Here is a 25,138-nt window from a genome sequence, read left to right as displayed (position 1 = left end):
GCTTAAGTGTTTAGTAAAGGTGGGTTTCTAATCGTTTTTTAAAGACAAGCAAGAGACTCAGATATACAGACAGATCGTTCCACCACTTGGGTGCCAGAACAGAGAAGAGCCTTGATGCTTGTCTTCCTCTAGTCCTGGGTGGAGGATCAAGTCGGGCGAGACTAGCGGCTCGGAAGTTGCGTGGTGCAGAGCGGGGTTTGATTAGACCTCAAAGGTAGCTTGGGGCTGGTCCATTTTTGGCTTTGGAGACGAGCATCAGTGTTTTAAACTGAATGCGTGCAGCTACAGGAAGCCAGTGTAGAGAATGCAGCAGTGGGGTGATGTGGCAGTGTTTAGGTTGGAGCAGCCATGTTTTGAATGAGCTGCAAGGATTTAGTAGTGGACATGGGAGCACCTGCCAGGAGGGAGTTGCAGTAGTCCAGCCGTGAGATTACAAGTGACTGGACCAGAATCTGAGTAGCTTCCATGGAGGGAAATGGCCGAATCTTCCTGATGTTGTAGAGGAGGAACCGGCACGATCTTGTTATGTTGGCTATATGAGGAGAGAAGGTCAGTTGGTTATCCAGGACGGCACCAAGGCTTCTTACCTTATCAGATGGTCTGATCTGGGAGTCATTAAGAAAGATGACTAGGTCCTGGGCTGGAGATTAATCTTCAGGAATGAGTAACAGCTCTGTCTTGCTGGGACTGAGTTTTAGATGATGAGCTGGCATGCATTGTGAGATATCTCGCAGACATGCTAGAGATGCAAGCTGAAAACTTGTGTGCCTGAGGGAGGAAATGACAGAATGAGCATCATCTGCATAGGAGTGGTAAGATATTATTATTAAATAATAATAATAATCTCAAGTCACAAAAAACAACCAATTTTATTATGTTGTCATTTTTATCAAAAGTAAATCAATATTCAGAAATCAGGTGGAGAAACAAAATGTACACCCTTTATACCTTCACAATCAAGTAGAAAATGCTAGTCAAGTTTAGTTTATACAAGAACCACACTTGCATTGTCCTGCAACTCCCTCTGACGGTCAGAACAAGCATGGCAGATCAGGACATTACAATACCTCTTCCTATAGGAACAGCTTGATGAGTAGATGAGTACTCGGACCCACTAACATTCCTCAGGCCGTATATTTAGTCAGTCAAAAAGAGAGTCTTGGCCCGGTGGGAGTCAATAGGTGCTTGCCAGTACAGGGCAGGAGGATAGCAGGGTGCCCTTGATCAAGGTCCTTAACCCTCTCAGCTTCAGGGGAGCCATGCAATGGCTGACCCTGCGCTCTGACTCCAGCTTCCGAACAAGCTGGAATATGCAAAGAAAGAATTTAATTGTATATTTAATATGTATATATGACAAATAAAGGCATTCTTCTGTGCATTGCCCTTGAAGCTTGCCTGTGGAGTTGCTGCCAGGGTGTTCATTATATGTTTAAGATCTGAGTGCCAGGATGGATGGTGTACACAAGATCTGCTGGCAGCAGCAGAGGGGCGCTACTGTTTGTGAGGCCCTATGACGTGAGGTGTCAGGGAGAATTGCTCTAGCCAGGTGGCAAGGTATGTCTGTTTAATCCCACACAGCATAAAGGGCTTAACCCCAAGCTTTAGAATGCTTGGGAGGGCCCCCAAACGGTGCTTGAGCAACTTTCAGAAGTCGTGTATAGTGTCCACATGCAACGGCATACAGTGGTTGTCCACTGCAGTAGACTAGCACCATATCAGACACGATTGGCAGAGGCCGAGACCAAGCCACCACCAACTCCAGCGGGCTCCAATACATCACCACAGCCTGCCCGGCCCTGGTGGGAGTTGCGTCTGCCCGGACGCTTTGCAGACTACCAGCTGTAGAGTGTTGTTGTGAAATCGTGCCATAACATTGTATGCTGAGCTGTTATTTGTTGGGATGTTTTGCGTGTTGGGGCCATCGGGTCGGTTGGCCCTTGGGGAGGGGGTTATGTGACAAGCGGCTGGCTCACTGTCCGGGCAGTGCACCCACAGCTGGAACATTAATAAGGGTTATATCGGGTTTAATGGTTGGAACAGGGTGGGGGGTGATTATGTAAATAGTTTTGTGTTCATGTTTGTGTTGAATTTGTAAGTTATCATTTTTGTTAAAGGTGTTCGGTGACTTGTTTGTTGTGTTCACTTGTTAAGCATAGTGGGAGGGATCTGCCATATATCAGATCTGGTCTCTTTTTTCATGCCCTTGTAATTTACCAGAGAGCAATGGAACGGTAGTTACTCATTACACAAGGTTCATCAGTTCACAAGGTTATATCGAACACAGTCATGGACAATTTAGTATCTCCAATTCACCTCACTTGCATGTTTTTGGACTGTGGGAGGAAACCGGAGCACCTGGAGGACACCCACGCAGACACGGGGAGAGGACCTGGACCGCCCCACCCGGGAATTAAACCCAGGACCTTCTTGCTGTGAGGCAACAGTGCTACCCACTTAGCCACCGTGCCGCCCCATATGTTTTGTAAGATGCAATAAATTGAATTACACTAGGGATATCAGTGCAGACACGGGGAGAACATGCAAAACCCCACATAGACAAAAACAGGACAATAATAACATAGAACACAGGACATGTTGTTTACCTGCATTACTTTGTGCAGCTTGCATTACAAATACAAACATAATTTGGTGACAAAAAGCTTAGTTAAGCTCCCACTGCTAATACAATGTCTAGTAAAAAAAAAAAGGTCTAGAACGCCATCTAGCGGAGAATATTACAAACATGACTTATTAAAATGCCAATAGCTGCCAAGCTGTCATCCATCCTGGACAACACCGCACATCCACTACATGAGTCTGTAGGGGACCTAACAAGCTCCTTCAGTACCAGACTCCTCCACCCCATGTGTAAGAAGGAGCGCTACCACAGGTCCTTCATTCCAGCAGCCATCAGGGCTTACAACAGTAATAATATGTAATATGTCACTCATACCTAATCTTACATGTTCATGGTGGAATAAGAAGTGCAATATGTAATTTATTACAATAAGTGCAATACGTAATATATTTTGCATATTTCTAATGTATATATTATTTTTTCATAGAGTAAACAACTACACACTATGTGTGCAATATTTTAACGTTGTATTTCTTTCTGATTTTTCCTGTCTTCCTACTGCTGTAACAAGTTAATTTCCCAAAGGGGATCAATAAAGTCTTATCTTATCTTATCTTATCTTATCTTAATGAACGATATTATAATAATAGTACAGCAGCTTCATTTTCATCTATAGTGAATTATTATTATTATTAGTAGTAGTAGTAGTAGTAGTAGTAGTATTAATATTGTTTTGTTATTGCTTGTAGAAATGCAGGTGACCAGATCAGACTGATCATCCGCTTTCTTGCTTCGGAATGTTGATGCGTCACTCAGTTTCTCCTTATTATGACGTAACTGTAGATTTAGGGTTCACACTATCAGTGTATCTCCGTCACCAGCAGAGCAGCTTCACATTTCGTTCACTTCAAGCTGCGATTCACTTGACGGTGAGTTTTTCTCTTTTTCGTTAATGATTTTTGCTAAAACTTAAAACAGTAACAGCTGTACATTGTATAACATGTTTTAATAAAAGAAATATAGGTTCAAAAAAAAAGTTATAATAGGAAAGTTTATTATTGACTACAGCCAAACCACACATTTGCTACATCTAATGCACTTCAGTAAGTAGTAACATCTCACTAGACTAGATATGAAAACGAAAATCTAATTTATTAATTAGTTCATGAGATGGGACTTATTTCTTAGTGCAATTTTAGTGTGTTTAATTTTCCTTTTAACTATTTTAAATGTTTAAAATGATGTTATGATTTACTTCAAGTATTACAGTAAAATAAAACACAGACTAATACGACTAATAAAGACATATGTTTCCAATTAGTTATCCTATTTTGTTATTTGCAGCTTTCAAAACAAAGCAATGGAACAAGCTACTCTTTTGGACTCTCAGTTTATTAATCAGGAGAAGTTTCACACAGCCAGAGTGCTGGTGGAAGAGGCGGTTGAGGTAAAGAGTAGTATTGCTCATACTCTCATACTTTTGCTCTGTCCTGAACATACCTCACAGGCCCTCTTTTACTAAACATGTACACCTAACTTCTCTTGTAACCCTCCCTCTATCAGCAACAAAAGATATTCTCCATCCATGGTCACTACCCTGCAATACGTGCTGGACTGAGAACAAGAGGATGGGTTGAAAGGTATTTGACTACATCTAAGAATCCATCATCTGTTCAACAAATCCAGCATTTGCTGCAACAACATGGTAAGGCAGGTAAGGGTTGTAATGATGGAGATGAAGATGGTGATGATGAGAATGATAATGATAATAATGAAGGTAAGAATAAAGCTTTTATTCACTGTACAGTAAACAGTACACCAGGTAATACAGGTAAATTATTATCAGTGGACACGGTTCTGTTCATGTAAGAGTACAATTGTAAATGTAATGTTTTGTTCTATGTATTATTTTTTATGGCAGAAGAAGTAGGAAATCAAGACCATGATGAGATCCACAGTCTCATGGTAAGACAGTAAACTATTTGTGTGCTTAAATATAACAGTTTTACTGTGTCCTTATCTTCAGTCCTGATTTAAAGAACACAACCAGAATCTATTAATCTACTACAAGAATCAATGAATAATGACAAAAAAAATCTGGAAGATATAGACCAGATATTTAGGAAATTGGAATAATTGTGACAATAACAGTCCTAAACATACACTAAATGCATTGTTGTATCAATTAAATTGATTTGACTTTTTCTAATTTAGTTTAAAAAGAATGCAATGTTTGCAATGCAGATCTTCTTTGACTTATTCAGACTTTTTCTGTAATCACTTTATTTACCTTTGTCTTTTTTAGTCTCAAATGGTCAGAAACGTACCAACGAATTTTTACTGGAAAGTGAAGACAAAATCCATTCATGCCAACACACCCTCAAAGAAGCTGCTAATCAACCATTTTGAAAAGTCTGGAGCCATCACTACCAAGGTGTGACCTCTGAAGTTTATTTTTGTAATTGTACTAATTTAAACTGCTTATATCATGCTCTCTCTTGACCAAGTAACATTCCTCGTGGACATACTGATTTCTAAACTAGTCTTAAAAGGCAACAGCACAGTAGTCCACTAAAATTCATTTTTTAAAGTTTGCATCCTACCTTTATTTCTTTAGGCAGGCTTGTGTAATAACTTGAGGAATCTGTGTTGGTTTGATGCGGCTGATCCAAATTCATTCTTTCCACGATGCTACAACCTTGAGACTGAACATGAGAAGCAAGAATTCATTGGTAAGCGCTCCCCCTGATGCCAGTCCTTAAACTTGGTATAGATGTAAAAGCATGTCAGATTGTGCTTTCAAAGAGTATCCAACCCTCTTTATGTTGTTCTGTTGTAGAGGACTTCAGAAGAACAGCGTGTATCAGCCTCCTTCAGTTTATTGTGGAGAGAGAAAATGAAAATGGTGAGTGATCCCATTCAACCAATAAAGGCTTACATTTATCAGAAAAACAATTTTTTTTTATATTATGTTTAATATAATTAGAACTTTATTCAGTTTTTAGAAAGAGTAGCAAAAGGCCTATTATTCATGTGTTACACAAATATAGTATAAATGAAGTACATTGGTAGGTTCTCTTACCTCAAATATTTTACTAAATGCAGCTACAGGGGGCTCGTACCTAGATTTACAAAAATCAATTACAAGCGAGGGTATTTCTTTCTGCAGGCCAAAAGAATGGATCAATGGTTCACCAAGCCCAGACAAAGATCCCTTCCAAAATGATTGACACTGCTTTAAAGGTGTGCCAGGACATCTTGGACAGTTATGAACACAAGGACATTGACAACGTCCTGGATTTCACCTTAACTGAGAAGCAGTGGTCCGAGTTCCTTCAGCACTACTACCTGGCTCTTCAGTAAGTTTTACCTTTCATTTGCCTTTATTTATTTAGAATTTTGTGCTGTACTGGGCAGCTTTAGACTAGAGTTTTATTCAATTCTCCTTAATTTTCTTTATCGATGTAAATGAGTGGAGGTGGAAGAATATATTAAAATGCCTCAGATGTTGCAAGGCGTTACAAGGATTTACATGTCTACAAAGCCCCTTCCTAATCATTTGATGTTTTGTTGTAGAACAGCAAGCTTGATGTGTCAGTGTCTCTGTATTTCAGTAAAGGGGCTAAGATTGAGAACTGTACTCATTACACGAAAAGCTGTCGGGCCATGTTGGACAGGTTACGCGAGTTCAGTCCACAGCTGAAAATCGACGGGACCCAAAACCTGTGGATTATCAAACCTGCAGCTATGTCTCGTGGAAGAGGTCAGTATCTGATCAGCAATCTTATAGATACATATGAAGTAGCCATGTATGAGTAATCAGGATTGCAGTTATGATATATATGATACTTTGAATTTAAAAAGGTAGAAAATGATTTTCTTTCTTTATTTAAATGAATGTGTTTTTGTTTGTTTTTAGGCATCATGTGCAGTAAACAACTGGATGAGATCTTAAAAATGGTGCATAATAAGAAAAAAAGTAACAGACTTGTAGTGCAGAAATATATAGAGCACCCCCTTCTAATCCATGGCACCAAGTTTGACATACGACAGTGGTTCCTGGTGACTAACTGGAACCCTCTTACAGTGTGGTTCTATAACAACTGCTACCTGCGTTTCTCCACCCAGCCCTATTCACTGGATAAACTTGACAGGTACGAGGAGCATAACATTCACCTTATATTCATTAGTAAAGAAAGTTTAGTAAGCCCCTCCTTCCCACCTATAATTAAAATATGCCAAAAGTAAGAGGCAAAAATAGAATTGTTTATATTTGCCACAAATTAACTCTGTATTGTTCTTTCACTCTATCTGGTTCAGATCAGTACATCTGTGCAATAATTCCATCCAGAAGCACTTTAATCCCTCTGAGCTGCTCCACCCTGAGATTCCTAAGGACAGCATGTGGTGTTGTCACCAGTTTCAGTCATTTTTGTCGAATCAGGGCAAAGCAGACCAATGGAAGAGCACAATCATTCCAGGCATGAAAAATGCAATAATTCATGCACTGAAGACGGCTCAGGATCAGGTGCAAGCCAGGAACGGGAGTTTTGAGTTGTACGGGGCCGACTTCATGCTTGGAGAGGACCTGTGTCCCTGGCTCATTGAGATTAATTCCAGTCCAGCCATGGATCCATCTACCGCTGTAACAGCCAAACTTTGTGCAGAAGTGCTGGAGGACACCCTACGTGTTGTACTGGACCGAAAGGAGAACAAAAGAGCTCACACTGGAGCATTTGAGCTTATATACAAACAGGTTTGTGAAAGCAGAAATATACTGTTGATTTTTAGAAGCTGGATTTTTTTCATTAAATACTAATTATCACTTTTTTTGTAGGATGAAATTAAAATGCCACAATACAGTGGAATCAACATCCCCATTAACGGTGCTGGTATAAAGCGACCTTCTCCTCCCCCCAAGAAACCATCAAGCATGGCTAAGCCTCATTCGTCTCCATCAAGAAAAATCACTCAGGTCCAGAATGGAATGAAAAGTGAAAGTGCTGCAAAGAAGGCCAGCTTTCTGCCTAAACAGTGCATTAAGACAGTAGTTAAGCAAGCAGCCATAATTCACCAGAAACCAGCATCTGCTTTCACTGTTTCGCCAATAAAGATGTGTGCCAACCCTGTTTATAGGCGGAGATTAAAGCCTCATGTGCCAACCACTCCCAAAGAGCAACTTTTGGTGGAAAATACAGCAGCAGTCAAAATTCCCAGCCCTCCACCTAAACGCTGCGTGACTGAGCCTCGCTTGACCTCATCACCGACTGTCACTCAGCTCCACCATGAAAAGGAAAAGGATGCTGCAGTCAAGAAGACTGGTCTTTCATCCAAACACTGCATGAACGAGGTGGTTCATCAAGCAACCTCAAGTGACAACAATACAGAGTCTGAATGCAGTGTTTTTCCAGCAAAGTTTTGTGGAGCTCAGAGTACCGTCCCTGCCGCCTACAGAAGAAGACTAAAGGTCCAAGTGCCTTTGAGACAACATAATTTAGGTGTTCAAAATATAGCTGAAGGCAAAATACCCTGCCCTCCGCCTAAACACTGCTTGGCTGAACCTCCATCAACCCCGTCAAGGACTGACACTCATCTTCATGAGAGAGAAAAGGGAATGGCAGCTGAGAAGACTAGCACTTTGCCTCAATACTGTGAGCTGGTTCAGCAAGCCACATTAAGAGATATGTGTCAGAGAGCCAAGCCTGTTGTTTACAGGGCCCAGCAAACTCCTCAAGTGCCTTTCACCCACAGACAGCTAGATTCAGGCAACCAACATTTGGCTGCTGCCATGATACCCTGCCCTCCACCTAAATGCTACAACAGGATGCTGGATCAAAAAGCAACCATCAGCTACATAAATGCTGCATCCTGGATGTCTGAGAGTAAGACTGTTTATACTAAAAGGCCAGAAGACCTGAATGCAGCAAAAAAGAGGCCACTTAGTCTAAATCTTGCCTCAACATCTCCTCCCTCCAGAAGTTATAAGATTTAAGGTCTGCCTACATTGTTCCCATGTCTGCTAAACTTTTGTTAAAAAACAAAACAAAACAACAACACAGTGACCTTAAGGGGACAAATACAGTGCCCTGTAAAAGTGTTTACAACCCTCCTTGGTGTTTTTCTTATTTTCTTGCATCACAGTTTAAATTAAAAATTTTGTGGGGTTTATACAATTTGATTTACACAACATGGTAACAGACATTAATGTGCATAGTTATTTCCATTAAGTCAATACTTAATAGAACAGCTAGCCACTGGGATGTTTGCCTGTACCCAAAGGCAAAACTCCTCCAGCTCCTTCAAGTTAGATGAAGTGTGTTGGTGCACAGCAATCTTCAAGTCATTACCTTGTTTGAAGAGCCCCATGTTTAGTGAGCTCCTTTATGTTGCTTGCTTAGTGGTGGTACAGACTCAGGGTCCTTTCAGTACAGATGTATTTACGTATACTGACATAATGTGGTAGATCATGTTACACTTTTATTGTACACAGGTGGATCTTACTTAACTACCTGTGTGACTTTTGAAGTAAATGGGTTGGACAAGATATTATTTAGGGGTATGATACATATGCACTTAATTAGAAAATCTCTTAAACAAAGTAGTTTCTTTATTACACTTTAATTAGACTGTTTTGTTAGGGTCATTGCATAAAATCCAAATTGATTTTAATGCAACAGAATATGAAAAACACCAGGGGGTGTAGGGAACAAGAATGTAGGCAGACATGTCTGTTGACTGCTGACTGGTAGAGGACAGAAAACATGGAGATAACATAGACGATATGCAAGGCTGGAGCATCATCAAACCAAGTGCTCTCATCATATGGCAACAGAAGCTGGCTTCAACGTCAATAATAAAGAAATACCTGAAAACGGCCCTGGAAAATGGACACTAACCACGCAAGACAGCAGAGGATGGCTGGCAAGAAGAGGAAGATGAAACAGGGGTGCTATGTGAAAAGAGCAAGATCTCATCAATATAACATCAACAAAATACCAACAAATACCTGTACATACCAACAATTAATAAATTATATGAATTATTTTTACTGAGTGGGTAATTGTGGTCAATGCTGTGACCGGATTACACCCAGAACAGGGCAACAAAGTAGCACTGGCACCACTTTTATACTTTTATTTACTTACATGAACGTAGAGGTAATTTAGAGCAATCTATGCACTATCCGCATGTTTTTGTTAGTGGGAATGAATGAATGAATAAATATCCATGCTAAAGATAATATATAATACAAGATTAATACATAAAGTATTTACATTGAAAAGTAAATAACAGTAACACAAAAGTGTAAGCTTCCAGGTTAAAATCTACGGCTAAAACTATGTGAGCAATCTATAAAAATAAATAAAAGCAGTATAACATTGTAAGATAGAAATAGTGCACAGCTCAAATGAGCAAGTCGCAGCAGCACCTTGTAGTGCAACATTTTTGGTGTAAAGTGTCAATAGCATTTGTACAAATAGTTGAGAAATGTATAATGTAAGCATGGAAAGACAGCAGTTTGTATTACTGTGGTGATACTGAATTAAATATATACATAGTAATTATATATTAAACACACACACACATTATATAACTTACTTTGCTATGCTGTCACTCGTTTTACCACAATCTTACAGTTTGGCCGAAAGCTTTGTGACTGAAACAAATTGTGGTCTTTACGAGGTTTGCTGCTTCAGTATTTTCAGATGTTTCTATGGTATACTGAAGTACAATGATAAGCATTTCATAAGTTTTAACCGTCAATTACATCAAAATATGCAATGACAGTGTTGAATCTTTTTTAAGACTTCTGCAATTCACCCTGGCGTGCTGGATATCAGCTTCTGGGCCAAATCCTGACTGATGGCAACCTATTTTTTCCTAATCAGTATTTGGAGTTCATCACAATTTCTTGTTTGTCTACCCTTGTTTGAGGATTGACCACAGGTTCTCAACTGGATTGAGATATTTTTTCTCATTCTAGATCCTCCACTGTTCTAGTAGGTGGTTGGCAATCAAACATGCAGAATCCATTCAGAAGTAGTAAATATAATAAAAAGACATAACTTATTCATGATTTATTAGACGTAGATCTTTTTCCTTTATTAGGGTTCCAGATTAAAATAGTTTTTATACAAAAGGTTTCCAAATAGCAGTGCTGATATAAATTCTAATTTTGTAAAGCTTACAATATACATTTTGCAAAACTGGAACATACAAGCTGTAATTTTTTTCTTGTTATATTAGTATTTTTATTCATCCATCCATCCATTAATTCATTCATTTTGGTTAACTTTTTATTTAAAAGAATTCCTGATAGTGTTATCTCTTGGTAAAATGCAGATGCATGTTCATACAGCTTATTGTTTATTAAATTTGATCATTTTTCACACATTTATACCAGCAAAGAGTTGATTATTCATCAGAACAACAGATTCCTGCAAGCAGAGTACGAAACTCTCAGTTTTGTTCTGGGATAGTTTGATTGTACAGAAGCCTACAAGGAATACGTTTCATAACATACACTCACACAAGTTCAGTAGCACACAAATATATAATAAAATGTTTTACTTTATAAATCAAACAAAACTTTCATTATCACTCTCATAAAATATCAAAAAGTGTCAAAACTGGACTAGTGGAAATTAGCAGTATTACATTTACATTTTCAGCAGAACACAATGAGCAATTGAGGGTTAAGGGCCTTGCTCAGGGACCCAACAGTGGCAACTTGGTGGTGGCGGAGCTTGAACCGGCAACCTTCTGTTTACTAGTCCAGTACCTTAACCACTAAGCTATCACCGGCCGTATTAGTACTGTAATTGGTAGTACTAGTAGTACTATTAGTAGTAGTAGTGTTGTAGTGTATTAATAAAAGGCTTTTGTACTGTTTATTTGGTATTGTTTCTTTGTTTGGGACCTACTGACCATGAATAGACATCATCCAGCACCTGCTGTTGTGGCGAACATCCACCACACTGCTGGTAAGATGAGAAAAAAGTGAACCAAACTTTTTTTGTGTTAAAATGCATACAAAATGTGCAAAAACTACACATGATTTATGCATAAATGATGCAAGTGCTTCCACCTACATGTTGCCATTTAAAAATACCAACTCACGCACTACCATGGGGGAAGGGCTATGATACTCCTTAAGTGGTACAGTCCTAAAGTAGCCACATAACGAACACCAGTGTGTTTAACTGCTTGTTTATTGGAATATTTAACTTATTACTTAGATTCACAGACTGGAGTGAAGCCGGTTCAGCCGAATCATCTGAGCCAGTCTGAGGACTCATAGGATCCGGGTTAATTGAGACCTCGGAGTCGTGATTCCTGATTCAGTACAAGTATGGGTAGACTCGAATCATTAACCCGGGTGATTCAGGAACCGCCCAGCTCTACAACCTACCGTCTCTGCCTCCACCAGTGTTGCCAACTTAGCGACTTAGCGATATTTATATTTTTTCAAAAAAGCGACTAGCGACAAATCTAGCGACTTTTTCTGGTGTTACTGGAGACTTTTGGAGACTCGAACGTGAAAACATATTGTTCTGCAGTTACTGTCCTCAGTGAGCAGCGGGTGCTGCCCTGCGCCCCTCCGTCGTCCCAAAGCACTCACGGGCGGTCAGTACCACAGTCTGTGTTGCCAGAATGGGCGGTTTTCCACCAAAATGAGCGGATTTTGTTGGAAATTGGCAGGGGAAAACACAATTTGGCGGGTGAACAAAATTTGGGCTGGTTTGTAATCATTTTGGCAGCTTAAAATATTAATTTAAAAAAAGCTATTGCTAAAGCAGGTGGAATATAAATAGGTCTACCCTCTCCCACCACATCCAACCTTTTTGATTGACAGGTTATTCTTTCCAGTCCAAGACACTGTTGCCACACCCATCAATACACTGATTAATGTTAAATATGTGTGATTTGAGTTGAATATGAAGGTAAGCAAGTCTCGTACATACAACCTCTCATATGTACGAGAGGGCAAACTTTCATTGCTTGCAAGTTTATTCTTATTTACATGCAAAGTGTTGTGTGTCCCAACAAATAATGCATTTTACAAACTTGGCAGGCTACTTTAAAGACATGCAAGCAAAAATAATTTGTCCTTTATAATGTATAATTACTGATCTGTACATTTTAAGATATTAATTTGTAGGTCATGATGGTTTAACTGGTTTATTATTTGTGAAATGCTAAACATCATCTGCTTATCCTGTGTTTTGGGCGTTTTTTCATGCATTTTGGCTGAAAATTACTGTCGCAATCTGGCAACCCTGCTCAGAGTAGCTCAGTGTTGTCTTAAAAAACAAAAACAAACCACGAATCAACAGAAGAACGTTCATCTGTAGTTCTAAACATATTTAGGGTGTTTTTACCCACTTTTTGTCTCTCCCACGATGTTATTCCTCTCTTCTACACCGTCAATTACACGCAAATTGACCTTATGCATAATTAGGCGATGACGTCATTTAGCGACTTCTAGCTACTTTTAGGACAGCCAATAGCTACTTTCCTTACTGAGGAGTTGGCAACACTGGCCTCCACACACAGAGCTTCGAGTCAGGTGAACCGCGCGAAATACAAATTTAGTGTCAGTTTTTAGTTATATCAGTCTCAGAAATAAGTCTGTCAAAGTACGCGCTGTGTATTTGCTTAAAGGTGAAGTTCCTGCCACATGTGTTATTGAGTCAGAGCTCATTAAAGGACACAAGCACTTGATGACTGATTTGGAAAGTAAGAAATGGAAAAATAAAAGACGTTGGTGAAGCGGTGCCCTGCTAATGGTAAGTCATGAACCTAAAAAGTTTATAATAATAAACAGGAATATCTAAACTATGCCTGAAATGTTATTAAAATAAGTGGCCATTTTAGAAAGACGAAAATAACACAGGTTAGCATTCTGTGTCTTCAAATTAGTTACTTTGGATGCTAGCTAATCCTTAACATTAGCACTAACAGTGTTATCTGACGTTAGCTGATCTGTGTTGGTTTGATGCGGCTGACCCAGACACATTCTTTCCACGACCTTGAGACTGAAAATGAGAAGCAAGCATTCATTGGTAAGCGCTCCCCCTGATTCCAGTCCTTAAATTTGCTATATGTGTAAAAGCACATGTCAGATTGTGCTTTCAAAGAGTATCCAACCCTCTTCATGTTGTTCTGTTGTAGAGGACTTCAGAAGAACAGCGTGTATCAGCCTCCTTCAGTTTATTGTGGAAAGGGGAAATGAAAATGATGACTGGTCCCATTTAACCACAAAATGGCTACATTTATCAGAAAAACTCTTTTCATATTGGATTTAACATATTTAGCCTATGAGAATTTATCGTCGTTTAGTTCTTGGAAAGAGTGGCAAAAGGCCTATTATTCATGTGTTACACAAACATAGTAGAAATAAAGTACATTGGTAGGTTTTCTTATGTCAAATATTTTACTAAATTCAGCTACAGGGGGCTTGTACCTACATTTACAAAAATCAATTACAAGTGAGGGTATTTCTTTCTGCAGGCCAAAAGAATGGATCAACAGTCTGCCAAGCCTGAACAGTGGTCCCTTCCAAAATAACTGACACTGCTTTAAAGGTGTGCCAGGACGTCTTGGACAGTTATGAACACAAGGACATTGACAACGTCTTGGATTTCACATTGACCGAGGAGCAGTGGTCCGAGTTCATTCACCACTATTACCTGGCTGTCCAGTAAGTTCCACCTTTCATTTGCCTTTATTAATTTAGAATTTAGTGCTGTACTGGGCAACTTTGGACTAGAGTCTTATTCACTTCTCAATTTTCTTCTATTCTATTAATTCTATCAGTGTAAATGTCTGGAGGTGTGAGAATATATTAAAATGCCTCAGATGTTGCAAGGCGTTGCAAGGATTTACATGTCTGTAAAGCTCCTTCCTAGTCATTTGATGTTTTGTTGTTTAACAGCATGCTTGATGTGTCAGTGTCTCTGTATTTCAGTAAAAAGGGCTAAGATCGAGAACAGTACTCGTTACATAAAAAGCTGTCAGGCCATGTTGGATAGGCTACGCGAGTTCAGTCCACAGATGAAAATCGACGGGACCCAAAACCTGTGGATCATCAAACCAGCAGCTATGTCTCGTGGAAGAGGTCAGTATCTGATCAGCAATCTTATAGATACATATGAAGTAGCCATGTATGAAAAATCAAGCTTGCAGTTATGATATGATACTTTGAATTTTTTTAGGCATCATGTGCAGTAAACAACTGGATGAGATCTTGAGAATGGTGCATAAAATGAAAGAAATGAACAAACTGGTAGTGCAAAAATATATAGAGTGCCCCCTTCTAATCCATAGCACCAAGTTTGATATACTCCAGTGGTTCCTGGTGACTAACTGGAACCCTCTTACACTGTGGTTCTATAACAACTGCTACCTGCGTTTCTCCACCCAGCCCTATTCACTGGATAAACCTGACAGGTACGAGCACAAAGAAGTGTGTGTTTAATGTTATGCTCAAATGTTTGCTTATTAAAATGAGCAGAAACATTCACCTCATATTGATCAGTAAAGAAAGTTGTAATTTAGTAAGACCCTCCTTCCCACCTATGATAAAAATGGGCCAAAAGTAAAGTAATTCTATCCAGAAGCATGTTAATCCCCCTAAGCTGCTCCACCCTGAGATTCCTAAGGACAGCATGTGGTGTTGTCACCAGTTTCAGTCAAGGCAAAGCAGACCAATGGAGAAGCATAGTAATTCCAGGCATGTAAAATGCACTGGAGACGGCTCAGGATCAGGTGCAAGCCAAGAACGGGAGTTTTGAGTTGTACGGGGCCGACTTCATGCTTGGAGAGGACCTGTGTCCCTGGCTCATTGAGATTAATTCCAGTCCAGCCATGGATCCATCTACCTCTGTTACAGCCAAGCAGAAAGGAGAACAAAATACCTCACACTGGAGCATTTGAACTTATATACAAACAGGTTTGTGAAAGCAGAAATATACTGTTGATTTTCAAAAGCTAGATTTTCTTTTCATTAAATACTAATGATCACTTTTTTGTAGGATGAAATTAAAATGCGACAATACCGTGGCATCAACATGCTCATTAACGGTGCTGGTATAAAGCGACCTTCTAATCCCATCAAGAAACCATCAAGCATGGCTAAGCCTCACTCGTCTCTATCAAGAAAAATCACTCAGGTCCAGAATGAAAAGAAAAGTGAAAGTGCTGCAGAGAGAGCCAGCTTTCTGCCTAAACAATGCCTTAACACGCCAGTTAAGCAAGCAGCCATAATTAACAAGAAACCAGTGTCTGATTTAACTGTTTCACCGGTGAAGAGGTGTGCCAACCCTGTTTATGGGTGGAGATTAAAGCCTCATGTACCAACCACTCCCAGACAGCAACTTTTGGTGGAGGAAAATACAGCAGCAGTCAAAATTCCCAGACCTCCACCTAAACGCTCAGGGCTCTAGAGTGCGACCTAATTTGTCAATGGACTAAAAAAAATCTGAAGTTGCACCGGTGCGACCAGCCGTTCGAGGGGAAAAAATTGGCTGCATTCGCCAGGTTGTTATTATTATGTTACAGTATTGTAGCGGCGATATGTCAGCGACATTCAGCTCAGCCAATCAGAATGCAGCACCCGGTTTATACATGTGCGTTCGGACATTTTGCAGTTAGTTTAGTTTTGTATATGAGACTCGCTGTACGGCCCCAGAATTGAAGTTCGGGTTCTGGCGCTAGGCAGTCCATAAAGTGTTGTAACGCTCATTGAAGTCCTGACTAAACAGTTAAAGTGACTCTACTTTGTCGTGTGCCTTTATTCCCACACCTTCACCACCGCTCGCAGCAAAAGATGCGTAGCTATATATATATATATATACACAGGATAATGAGCCACATACGATCGACTCCGAGCCAGAGCCCACTGAAATTAAAAGGGGTAAAGTGTATACATTTCGAGGCGAGTGGCTTGACCAGTTTCCCTGGCTAAGATACAGTAAAGCCGATAATATAATGCACTGCATTTACTGTAAAGAGTGTGGGAAGACCATGGCCGGCAATAGTGCATTTGTGACTGGTTCTAATACATTAAAAAGCACAATGCATCTATAAAACACATTACATGCCGCGATAAATGCACTGCCCAAGTGTCCCCTCTCTTTGCTGCCTTTCAGCGGCAGGCAGCAGCAAACACATCATCAGACGAGGTCATGTTGACCAGATTGTTAATTAATCATTTACAAGTCAATATTGCCTATCTGGACAGTGATTTAAAAAAAAAAAAAAAAAAAAAAAAAAAAAAAACTGTAAAACTGCAATGTTAAATGCGATGCGGTCAAAAATTTGGGTGCACCTAACTTTTGTGTTGGTGCACCTAACAAAAAAAGTTAGGCGCACCAGTGCAACAAGTGCAAAAAGTTAGTCTAGAGCCCTGACGCTGTGTGACTGTCACTCAGCTCCATCATGAAAAGAAAAAGGATGCTGCAGTCAAGAAGACTGTCCTTTCATCCAAACACTGCATGAACGAGGTGGTTTTGTGGAGCTCAGAGTACCATCCCTGCTGCCTACAGAAAAAGACTAAAGCATCAAGTGCCTCAGAGACAACACTAATCAGGTGTTCAGAATATAGCTGAAGGCAAAATACCCTGCCCTCCACTTAAACGCTTCTTGGCCGAACCTCCATCAACCCCATGTTGTTTACAGGGCCCAGCAAACTCCCCAAGTGCACTTTCAGACAGCGCCATTTAGACAACCAACAAGTGGCTGCTGCCATAATACCCTGCCCTCCACCTAAATGCTGCAACAGGATGCTGGATAAAAATGCAACCATCAGCTACATAAATGCTGCATCCTGGATCTCTGAGAGTAAGACTGTTTATACTAAAAGGCCAGAAGACCTGAATACAGCGAAAATGAGGCCACTTAGTTCATCTTGCCTCAACATCTCCTCTCTCCAGAAGTCATAAGATTTAAGGTCTGCCAACATTGTTCACATGTCTGTGTACTTGTTGTAAAAAACAAAGCACAGGTGTAAACACACTCAGGAAGCATTGTAACTTAAAGGGGACAAATACAGTGCCCTGTAAACGTGATTACACCATCCTTGGTGTTTTTCTTATTTTCTTGCATCACAATTTAAATTAAAATTGATTTTTGTGGTGTTTATACAATTTGATTTACACAACATGGTAACAGACATTAATGTGCATAGTTATCTCCATTAAGTCTATACCAAATCCACCTGTTGCTGCAAGTCTTCTGGACTTACGTATTTATTAGGTTAGAACATCTAGCCACTGGGATCTAGCCACTGTTCCCAAAAGCAAAACTCCTCCAGCTCCTTCAAGTTAGATGGAGTGTGTTGGTGCACAGCAATCTTCAAGTCATTACCTTGTTTATAGAGCTCCTTGTTTATAGAGCTCCTTGTGTAGTGAGCTCCTTCATGTTGCTTGCTTTGTGGTGGTACGGACTCGAGGTCCCTTCAGTACAGGTGTATTTATACTGACATAATGTGGTAGATCATGTTACACTTTTATTGTACACAGGTGGATCTTACTTAACTCCCTGTGTGACTTTTGAAGTTAATGGGTTGGACAAGATATTATTTAGGGGGATGGTCCATATGCACTTAAGAAGAAAATCTCTTAAACAAAGTGAATTCTTTATTACACTTTAAATAAACTGTTGTGTTAGATTTATTTTAATGCAACGAATATGAAAAACACCAAGGGGTGAAGGAAACAAGAATGTAGGCAGACATGTCTGTTGACTGCTGACTGGTAGAGGACAGAAAACATGGAGGTAACATAGACGATATGCAAGGCTGGAGCATCCTCAAACCAAGTGCACTCATCATATGGCAACAGAAGCTGGCTTCAACATCAATAAAAAAAAATATCTGAAAACGACCCTGGAAAATAGACACAAACCACATAAGACAGCTGAGGATGGCTGGCAAGAAGAGGAAGACGAAACGGGTGCTACGTGGAATGATCTCATCAATATAACATCAACAAAATAACAAATTACTGTATAAACCAACAATAAATAAATCATATTATTTTTACTTAGTGGTTAATTGTGGTCAATGCTGTGACAGAATTACACCCTGAAAGGGGCAACAACTTAGCAGAGCAATCTATCCACTATCTGCATGTTTTTGGGAGTGGGAATGAATGATTATCCTCTCAGTATCTTGTCATTGTACAAGTACACCAAATTCAGCTGCAATTCTCTATTTGATGCTATACATAGTATAGAACATAAAATAAAAGTATAGGCATTCAGGTTAAAATCGAGGGCTAAAACTACGTGAGCAATCCATAACAATGGATAAAAGCAGTATAACATTGTAAGACATAACTAGTGCACAGCTCAAATGAGCAAGTAGCAGCAGCACCTTGTAGTGCAACATTTTAGGTGCCAAAATAATTTATACAAATAGATAGAACCTTATATTGTAAGAAAAAAAAGAATGTAGTGACTATATATTAAACACACACACCACACATTTTGAGACTGACAAATTTAGGTTTTCACAAGGTTTACTGCTTCAGTATTTTTAGATCTTTTTGTTAGATGTTTCTACGGTATACTCATATCATTTTAATATATCAGATGTGAAAAGACAAAACATTAAATATTTTAGTCATAACAGCTTCAAAAGCTTTACTGTTGCACATCATAGGTAGTTTGCAAATAACCCATAATGGATTAATAAAGTCTGAATATATATAAATGATTAACATGATTAATTAATATAAATATTACATGCTATCTGCTTGTTCATCCTGTCATCCCCCAGGGGTTGGCAAAAAAAAACTCAGGCTCACGAGAAAATCCTCATGAGCTAATTATTAACCAATTTTAATTGGGAGAAAATTCCACACCCTACCCATCTTACCAACCAACCTACCTGATGCGATAGTGTACCCAACACCTGAGTTCAGCACAGGATGACTCACATAAAGATGATTAAAATCAAGACAAAACTCAAAAATGAAGTTATCAGTTATTTAACACTTTAGTTCTTTGAATAAACAGTAATACTGATACCTAAATTCTTGAACACCTAGCTAAGCCACATCCAATCTTAGGCATCATTTGTTAAACAATAGGCTTCCATTTTAATCACACTTTGTAACACCTATCTAGGTTAGGTGAAACCTTGCCATTCTTGACGTTTGTTGGTGCTCGGAGTGCGGGCACGCCCAATCAGCACTCGTCCCACCTCACCGAGGCTTAGAAACACCCTTCCTCTATAGGTTATCTAATCTACAACATTTTCTTCCTGCAACAATCAAAAAACACACAAAAGTTTTATTGTTGTTCAGGAACTAGGAAAAATGTCAATCCATTCAAATTCAGCTTCTTCTTTGCCATCTTTGTGTTGTACAGTCACTGTAGCTAACTCTCCACTCAGAAGTCGTGGTGCTAGGCTGGACATTGTTTTCTGTAGGGCAGAAACGAAACATTGCATAATACAGGGTAAAAGTAAAATGCACAATACAATAATAACTAATATAGGAATTGTCTGCAAAATCCACTAAACCCTTTCCCAGCTGACTAAACCATGGAACCCATGAATTATCTCCTACTAGCGGTACTTTAATGGCACTTCTCATATGTTCAGTAATTTAAGTAATGTTGTTATGCAACATGATGTATTCAGTAATTTACAAACCGCTTTCGGTTCGGCTAGTAGAACATATAAGGCTAACCTGTGTTGTATTACTGCTGTCCTAATCGCTGTCAGTTCTACATTAAACAATTTAACAGCGTCCTCTGTTTCATTTGCTAAAGACAAAACGGACCATGTTCATCCATTTATTTTGTTTAGTGCTGCAGTGGTACCTGCTCCCATTAGCAGTGATAAACCCACTGCTTTTCCCAGAGTCCATGGATCCCACAATCTGTGGTTCATGTACCATTCTGGCATATGAGAGCTAAGATCTCTCTTAGTCACATGGTGTGTGCTTGGCACATGTGTTATGTCAGTACTAGTTGACGGGCGAATAGTCTCACTGCTTAGTTTATCAGTAGTTTCTGTATTTTCTTTACATCAGGCTGTTGTTTACTTAGTCCTTTACCCCATTGCACTGCTCATTACACTCAGGAATCAATACTTGTTTAAAACTGCTCCTCAGAAAGTATCTTCAACTTACAAGTTTTTTCTAACCAACACAAAGTAAAATCACAGACAAAAGAGTGGCTTCAATCCAGCTGTTTTCTCTCAATATATTTTTGTTTCTTTTTGCGTGAGTTGTGTTGCCAGAACTTCGTCCACAAAAACCCCCCTTTTCTACCTAAAAGAGATGAATGCATTCAAATCTTTTACAAGCACGTCTGCTTATATCCGGTTTCATCCCTAAAAAACCTCAGTTAAAAACTTAGGGTCACCATATCCTGTTTTTACGTTACGTTTAACGTGATTGTAAAATTAAACATATTCTCCGAAGTTCTCCCTAGTTTTACTCAGTACACTATAACAGTAAAGATGGCGCCCGAGGAGTTCCTTCCACTCACTGCCGTCGGCAGGTTAAACCTGAGCTCAATACATCACATTAATTAAACTCCTGTCACTCACAGCCGACTACATATCTTGTGGTGAACCTTAAATAAGTTAATATTTACATCCTTGATGCGATAAACAGAATAAGACGATGTTAAATACGAACCTTATATTTAACACCACAGAAAAAGAAGCGCGAAACTTCCCGGGTCAGGTGCGCGCGCACAACGCAGTGCAGGACCAGTAGTGTTTAAGGTTCCTGATTTACTCATACTTATTTATTTCACATGCTGACTAATATACATAAGAACATTTTAATCCATTTGTATGGGTTATTGCTACAATATTTATTACAAAATATTATATTATAATATATAGTATATATATAATAGTGGTAGTTAAAGTACCTGAAAGCCATACTTGAGTAAAAGTACAAGTATTTTAACAAAAGTTTACTTTAATAGAAGTAAAAGTAACCTTTTGGAATATTACTTGGGTAAACGTAAAAGTATCTAATGTTTAATGTACATAAGTATAAAAAGTAATTTTCTGATATTAAATGTACTTAAATATTAAAAGTAGAAGTACAAGTAAATTCTCTTAATACATTTTGAACAGAATTTAAATAAAAATATGAAGATTGTTCTTTTAAGCATGTAAACCACCTTAACAATGGAGCCGACCTTCCACCTACAGAAAAATAAGGTCTTCACATCAAAAGAATTTATAAAACAAAATACATTTGCTTCCTTCCCTTTGAACATGATTTGTGCCAAATCATGATTAGAATCAGCTGTTGACATTATTGAAATCATGTCCTTATTTAGTTTGTTTATTTAATTTATTATTAGCCCTAAATTGCCCTGTTCCAACTTTTTTGAAATGTGTTGTAGGCCTAAAATGCATGTTTATGTGTGTTAAAAGTTCAAATGAAGTTGACCAGACAAAACATGAAATATACTGGGTTCATCATATAAGATGGAATAAGAGTCAATGTAAATGTAAGAAACACTACGTCTATTTTATTTGCATTTTTTATACTGTCCCAAATTTTGTCTGATTTGGCTTGCACGTTCAGGTCATACAAATATGTGTGTGTGTGTGTGTGTGTGTGATTTTTTGTTTTTAAATGCTGCCATCTGTTGATAATATCATGAGTATCATAAGTATCAATAGCATAAGTAAGTACATGTTTATTTAGTTTAATGATAATTCTTTACAATATCATTATAGCTGTTTTGAAATAATTTCATAATTGTAACTTGTGTTCTATAAAACACATGTTCTTTGAGAAACCTTTTCAAAATTGTTCTGCATAGTGCCAACAAGAGTTACAAGGCATGTAGCCATTTTATAACTGTACTGTCTTTTTGCAGTTGCTTTAACAAGGTTATTCTTTGTGATTAATGAGTAAGAGTTTTAGGCCTGTGTGTCACCTCATATTTATACTCCAGTAAAACAGGTAGTCATGGCGGACCTTTAAAGTGTTTCTAAGTAATCAGGTGAACATAAGAATGGTAATATACTTCCGTTTGATTTTTCTTATTACAATTTCTAAGGGTGCCAATGGTTGTGGTACACACAGAGTTATACTGTATATACCATTGTTTTCCAGGGGTGTCAATATTTGTGCAGGTGATCCTACTATAAGTATATACTATACTTTTTTTCTGGGATTTCTCCTTTTTTTGCATGGTCCCAGTTTGGATCCACTCAACTTCTCTGTGCACTCTGTTGACCTCTGCTTGCTGCATGACACCCACACTGCAGTGGCTATTCTTACTGAAACTCTGACCACATACTTTTAGTCATGTGGCGCATTTGTTTACCTTGGAGCTTCTTTTGCTCCTACACACAACAAAATATTATTGCAACTGTCATCCAGCTTTAGTCTACACACAAACATCAAGAAAAAGAATGACAAAAAAACTTTCCTAGTTTGACTGCGTTTTTTCCTAGTTTTTTCATACCTGATTCAACCTTTTTGCAAAACTCTAAACACATTCTCACTGACTAACACACATTTCTCATGGTAGTGCACTTGATGCAAAATGGCACACACAGGGGCCCAACAGTGGCAACTTGGTGGTAGTGAGGCTTGAACCAGCGATCTTCTGATTACTAGTCCAGTACCTTAATCACTGAGCTATCACTGCCCTGATCACCTCACTGATCAACATGCAATTATAGAAATGCCTGACCATCATGGTGGCAATGTGAACATGTAGTCTAGCGGTGTAAGTACTGGACTAATAAGCAGAAGGTTGCAGGTTCAAATGCCAGGTTGCCACTGTTGGGCCTTTGAGCAAGACCCTTAATCCTCAGTTGCCCAGACTGTATACTGTAAGTTGCTTTGGATAAAAGCGTCTGCTTATTGCTGAAAATGTAAAATGTATGTGCTTGTCATATGTGATGACATTAGAGTGGATTCTTCTCAAGCCTGGATTCTGCATGCAAAAGGCATTGATGCAAATTTTTTCCCACTGTCTAGATAGGGAGAATATTGCCTGTGATGTAGATGAAGTCCTTTGGCCTGACCGAGCCCAGAGACATGATCCTGAGGCAGAATAAATGATTGACATTGCAAACTGTATATACAATAAATAAATATATTGCAGTTCAGATACTGTATTTCTTTGCTGGTTCTCTAGTATATAAATATATAAACACGTCAGTAATGTTTTCATGTATACAAAAGACAAAATCCAGAATTACTGAATAAAGTTAAAGTAAAATGTTTGGTTTTGCTATGATAAAAGTACAGTGTTTTGTATTGTTTTGTGTAGTGTGTAATAACTGATGTGTAGCGTTCATGCATTGACTGGCTTTGTGTGTATTTTGACGGCAGTGTTTGGTTTTGAGCAAAGATAAAATTGTTTTGAGTTGATTCTTTGATTTTGCAAGACAAGTCAGAGGTTTTGTGAAAGTAGCTTACATTTTGAGTTTTTTGTTTACTGTTTTGAGAAAAGGAGAGGAGCTTTCAGGAAATGTGTTTTAGCTACTCAGAAAAACTGTAATTATGGCATAATAATTAATCATTTTAACAGCTGTATTAATATGGGCAGCTCAGTGGAAAGCCCAGTTGCCTCACAGCAAGAAGGTCATTGGTTTGATTCCCAGGTATAGCCATCTGAGTTTGCATGCTCTCCTCGTATGCATGTGGATTTCATCTGGGAGCTCCGGTTGCCCTCCCACAGACCAAAGACATGCAGTCAGGTTAACTGGAGATACAGTTTTCCCAGTGTGTGTGTTTGCCCTGTGATGGACCTGTCCAGGGTGTTTCCTTCCTTTTGTCAAATTAATTGGACCCACCGCTACCCTAAATAGGATAAAGTGGGGGTAAAATAGACAATGGATGTCATTAAAATTTAATGATCTAATGCTAAACTATAAAGAATCTTACATACACTGTTATTGAGAAGACTTTCAAAAAGCTTTATAAATGAAAGGCTTCTTGATGCATAGATTCAGTCCAAGCAGATAAAAGCCTGAGAAACACTGAATAACCTAGAACCAAAATCAATGAGACAGAAGAGGGCGCAGGAGGCCACCTAACTGCCTGAGATTTCTTAGCACATACCAGGAACTAGTACATAGCATCATAATTTGATTTTTAAACTTATTTTAAAAATAAGCACAATGGCTGATCCTGTGTTCTGACATGTTCATATTACTGTATAGGTATATATGTATATATGAGGAATAAAGTTCTTTTTCACGTGTTTCAGCTAAATCAGTTGACAACAGGTAAAAGACAATTAATATAAAGAAGACGTTTCCAGCTACAGTTTGAAGATGGTTTATTCTGTTCCTCTCTGCACAAAGTGATGTGCATAAAGACTATTTAATGAATGTGTTGTGCAGTAATTAGTATCCTGTACAGCCTGTACTCTTTTGAAGTGTATTTAAAATTTTACTTTTTAAATTCCCACATACACACTTTATCTTGTGAAAGGGCTTCTCAGAAAAATAATAGCTTTTCATAGCTAAAAAATGATTAATGCCCATGGTTTTGAATATGTATGTGATAGATGATTAAGAGAATGGATAAATCAGATGGCTATGGTACA

The 25,138-nt window shown here is 38.7% G+C and overlaps 1 long non-coding RNA gene and 2 pseudogenes across 1 annotated transcript; 2 read left to right on the top strand and 1 right to left on the bottom strand.

Moving 5' to 3' along the window:
• Window positions 1–1,668: 1,668 nt before the first annotated feature.
• LOC134317314 (tubulin monoglycylase TTLL3-like) lies at window positions 1,669–8,570 on the top strand (annotated as a pseudogene).
• Window positions 8,571–11,507: 2,937 nt separating this feature from the next.
• On the top strand, window positions 11,508–16,026 carry LOC134317313 (tubulin monoglycylase TTLL3-like; annotated as a pseudogene).
• Window positions 16,027–19,556: 3,530 nt separating this feature from the next.
• Window positions 19,557–21,284, bottom strand: LOC134316559 (uncharacterized). The gene is made up of 2 exons (XR_010013107.1): window positions 21,235–21,284; window positions 19,557–20,009 (listed from the first exon to the last, which is right to left on the bottom strand). It is a non-coding gene; the product is annotated as an uncharacterized LOC134316559 (long non-coding RNA).
• Window positions 21,285–25,138: the final 3,854 nt, after the last annotated feature.

This window comes from Trichomycterus rosablanca, chromosome 6 (genome assembly GCF_030014385.1).
Source record: "Trichomycterus rosablanca isolate fTriRos1 chromosome 6, fTriRos1.hap1, whole genome shotgun sequence".
Lineage (NCBI taxonomy): Eukaryota > Metazoa > Chordata > Actinopteri > Siluriformes > Trichomycteridae > Trichomycterus > Trichomycterus rosablanca.
The sequence above is the reverse complement of the archived record's forward strand: the minus strand, read 5'-3'. Positions and strand labels throughout refer to the sequence as shown.